Raw genomic sequence first — 5185 nt, forward strand, 5'->3', positions numbered from 1 at the left:
AAAAAAAAAAAAAAAAAAGAATAGTACACATGGGCTTCCCTGGTGGCGCAGTGGTTGAGAGTCCGCCTGCTGATGCAAGGGATGCGGGTTCGTGCCCTGGTCCAGGAAGGTCCCACATGCCGCGAAGCGGCTGGGCCCGTGAGCCATGGCCGCTGAGCCTGCGTGTCCGGAGCCTGTGCTCCACAACGGGAGAGGCCACAACAGTGAGAGGCCCACAAACCGCAAAAAAAAACAAAACAAAAAAAAAAGAATAGTACACATAGAATGTGTAAATTAAAAATAAAGATGTGGAGCCAGCCAGTGTGAGAAGAGTGTAGTCTAGTTGCTAGCTAGAGCTGGAAAATATCACAAAGCAGCCTACAACATTACACTTAACACTTCTTTATTTCTTTTACTTCACTGTTTATTACCCTGACCCCCTCAAGATTTCCAAATACCTTAATCCAAATAGACGGTATGTTTTTATATCTTTATCTCATTCTGACCCTAAATCCAAACAGCATTTCATCACAGACAACTATGTTTATTCTTAAAGAATAATTCTGTGTATACCTTCCTCTGGGTAACATCCTACTTATATCTAAAAGGTTAGAAATCTAGGTATTTCAATCCTCTAAAACATTACCGTAAAGCAGGGAAAGAAACTGTTTTTTAAAACTAGAGGGCTTCCCTGGTGGCGCAATGGTTGAGAATCCGCCTGCCGATGCAGGGGACGCGGGTTCGTGCCCCGGACCGGGAAGATCCCACATGCCGCGGAGCGGCTGGGCCCGTGAGCCATGGCCGCTGAGCCTGCGCATCCGGAGCCTGTGCTCCGCAACGGGAGAGGCCACAACAGTGAGAAGCCCACATACCACAAAAAGAAATTTAAAAAAAAAAAAAAGTGCCTAAACTAGAGTAACTGAAATACAATTCAGGTAACCAAATGATAGCTGAAACAATCTTTTAGCAAGGTACAAAGGATAACAATATGTCAAAATATAAATGATGTTATCTTTCCATGCAATAGTATACACCCTGAAAGTACCAAGCAAATGAATACTGTTAAATCATGCATAATTAGGATTAAGGATTTTATCAGCTATCCACACTTTATGGGAGCCTGTAGTATTAACATAAACTAAAAGAATAATCCTGTCCATTCTTTACTTCCTGGAACCTGCTAGTAAAAATCCCATTTCTTTGACATAGCAAAATTATTCTATTTTCAGACATTCAAAAATGAGTTAAGTTACAAATTTCTTCAGAAGGCTCATAGTTTACTAATTATTTATTCAATTCACTCAAAAAGTATCTCTGAATACCTGCTATATGCCAAGCATTTTATAAGATGTTAGAAGTACGAAGATAAATAAAATAGTCCCTGTCCTCAAGTAAACAAATTATGCAATAAGTGTTACTCTCCCATTTTTAATTTTCAGTGTGTTTAAAACAGACTTACACCCAAAAAATTATGTTCACATTACAAGAAATGAGAGAAATGAAAATAAACTTACTGGTAATATTCTAGTATTTAACAACCAAATATGCCAAAAATAAAAAACCTGAAACCACCAAGTGTTTGCCGGAGTACGAATAACAGGTATTCTCACACATAACTGGCAGGACTGTTAATTACAACCTCTGTGGACAAGATTTGGTTTTCTTTTTCATTCTCTTAACGTGACATTTTACTTAAAAGAGATTTTAGAAGCTGATACATCTTTGTATACCTTGAGATAAATGTTACTTGGTTATAACGTAATTTTTTAATATATAGATGAAATTGCTTTGCTTTTACTTAGGAATCTTATATTTGTTTATAATCAATTCTGGTTTACAATTATATTTTTTCTGTACTATCTTCATCTGGTTTGGTACCAATAATAAACCAACCTCATTAACTATGTTGAGTAGCTTCCTCTCCTTTTCTTTTCTCTAAAATAAAATAATTCCAGGTTTTTTAAAGATCTCAATGTGAAAAACAAAACTACAAACCTTTTAAAAGACAATAAAGGAGACTATAAGGTCTGCTAAAACTTGCCAGTGAAACATCTTGCACATGCCATTTTGTTGGATTTTTAATATTTCACTTCTTTCACACTGTCATTTTCATTTTTCTGCTTCTACCTGTGACAACTGTATTAATTATATTTTTCTAAGAAATTATACATTGCATTGAAATTTTCAATTTATTGGAATAGGGTGACATAATATTCTTTTCTTTATAAAACTCTACTATATGAATAGGTTTGATCCTTTTTTAGTTACTAATATTATATATTTAGGTCTATTTTCATTATTTTTCTTTACTAATATTGCTGGAAAGTTTGCATATTTTACAACTATTTTTCCAAATATACATTATTTAGACTTGTTTATCCTTTCTAAAATTCTGTGGAGTTTTCTCTTCTGTTTTAGTAGGTTCTCACCTGAATTTACGTAAAATTTCAAAAAAAGTAAATAAAGGCTAACGTTAACCCTCGGCTCTCACCCACCAAAAAATCAATATAGCCATACTGATATTAGATGAAAGAGGTATTGGGTGGGGAGGCGTTAGTGGAATCGAAATTAAAAGGAGTCATACATAATGATTAAAAAAAACAAAAAAACCCAGCTGAAATTAACCAGGACACAATAAGTCTAAACATGTATACACCCAACAACATAACCTCCAAATGTGTAAAGCCAAATTGACAGACATAAAAGAAGAAACAAACTCACCTTCCTAAAGGGAGATTTTACTCTCTCTCTAACTCATATCTCAATCAGACCAAAAAACAATTTTTTTAGTGTATTGAGTGGCATACATGTAACACTCCACCTAAGATTTGAAGAATTAATTTTCAAACACACACTGAACCTCTACAAATTTTTATAATACACAAGGCATAAAACTACCTCCAACAAAATTCAAAGTATTGGGAACACAAAAATAAAATTCTATGAGTACTATGCAATTAATACAATTAGAAATCAAGAACAGAAAGACCAGAGGAAAGCTCAAAAGCTCTGAAATCTGACAATAATTTTGAAGAAGAAAGTAATAAGGTAATTAGAAAATATTCAGAACTACTTAATAAAAATATTACATATCAAGACTTCTAGAATATAACAGGGGGGAGGGGAAAGCCCTCAATATTTATACTGGGAAAGAAGGAAGGCTGAAAATTAAGGTGCCAAATATGTTAAGGTCAGACCTAGAGACTAAAATCAAAGGAGAAGGAAAAAAACAAAAATATAAGGAGGAAAAAAATTTAATTAATTAATTAATTAATATCACTTACGACTACACATCTGCCAAAGACAGATAACTGGACTCTAATCACAAGGAAATAATCAGACAAACTTAAATTGAGGAACAATCTATAAAATAACTGGCCTGTGGTATGACAAGTTTCAAGACACAACAGGTCACCGAAAGATTAAAAAATGTCTAAAGAACGGCTCCAGATTAAAAGATTCTAAAGAGACATTAAAATTAAATGCAGAATTCCCTGGTGATCCAGTGGTCAGGACTCCACCCTTTCACTGACAAGGGTGCGGGTTCTACCCCTGGTTGGAGAACTAAGATCTCGCGAGCCACACAGCATGGCCAAAAAATAAATAAATGAAATAAAATAAAAACTAAATGCAATGTGTAATAATGGACTGGAACTCATAGCCAAAAATAAAAAATAAACATTGCCATAAAGGATATTATTGGGATAACTGGTGAAATTTCAATATTAACTATGTATTATATAATATTGTATCAGGGTTAAATTTGCTAAATTAATAATTGTACTGTGGAGATATCTAAGAGAATACTTTCATTTCTGAGAAAACAGATGTCAAAGTATGTACAGGTAAGGAGTCAAGATATCTATATACATAAGAATGAACATAGATCCTTATTTTATACCAAATACAAAAATTAACTCAAAGTGCATCAAAGATCTCAACTTAAAAGTTAAAACTATAAATACTTTTGAAGAAAACATAGGGGAAAATCTTCATGGCATTGGATATGGCAACGATGTCTTGCATATGACACAAAAAGCACAGGCAATAAAAGAAAAAAATAGATAAACTGGATTCATCAAAATTTAAAACTTTTGTACATCAAAGGTTAATATTGCGAGAAATTTAAAAACCAAAAGAATGGTGAAAAATATTTGCAAATCATATATTTGAAAAAGAATTAATACTAGAACGTATAAAGAACTCCTACAACTCAACAATTTAAAAACAGCCCTATTAAAAACTGGGCAAAGGTTTGATTAAATATTTCTCCAAAGATATACAAATAGCCAAAAAGCACATGAAAAGTTACTAGACACCAATAATTAGGGAAATGCAAACCAAAACCACAATGAGATATCACTTTACACCCTCTAGGATAGCTATAAATAATAATAACAATAATAATAATAAATTAATAAGTAAATTTTACAAAACAGAAAATAACAAGTGTTGACAAGGATTTAGAGAAACTGGAACCCTCATACATTACTGGTGGGGATGTAAAATACTTTTTATGTATGAATGTAAAATGCTATTTTGGAAAAGTTTAGCAGTTCCTCAAACAACTGAACATAGATTTACCTTATGACCCAGCAGTTCTATTTTTAGATATATATCCAAAGGAATTGAAAAAAGGGATTCCAATAGATCCCTGTACACCAATGTTTATTATAGCATTATTCACAATAGCCAAAGGTCCATCAACAGATGAATGGATAAACAAAATGTGGTATATACAAACAACAACAGTTCAACCTAAAAAAGAAATAAAAGTCTGATACATGCTCCAACATGGATGAATCTTGAAAACACTATGCTAAAAGAAATAGGCCAGACATAAAAAGGCAATTCTTGTTTGACTCACCTTATATGAAATATCTAGAACAGGCAAATTCATAGAGATAGAAAATAGATTAAAGGTTACCAGGTGCTGGAGGGAGGGTGGAAAATAGGGAGTCATTGCTTAATGGTTATAGAATTTCTCTTTGGGGTGATGAAAAGTTTTAGAAATAGACAGTGGTGATGGTTGCACAACATTGTAAATGTAATTAACGCCAATAAATTGTACGGTTAAAATGGCAATTTTGGGGCTTCCCTGGTGGCGCAGTGGTTGAGAGTCCGCCTGCCGATGCAGGGGACAAGGTTCGTGCCCCGGTCTGGGAAGATCCCACATGCCGCGGAGCGGCTGGGCCCGTGAGCCATG

This window comes from Lipotes vexillifer, unplaced genomic scaffold (assembly GCF_000442215.2).
Source record: "Lipotes vexillifer unplaced genomic scaffold, Lipotes_vexillifer_v1.1 scaffold64, whole genome shotgun sequence".
NCBI lineage: Eukaryota > Metazoa > Chordata > Mammalia > Artiodactyla > Lipotidae > Lipotes > Lipotes vexillifer.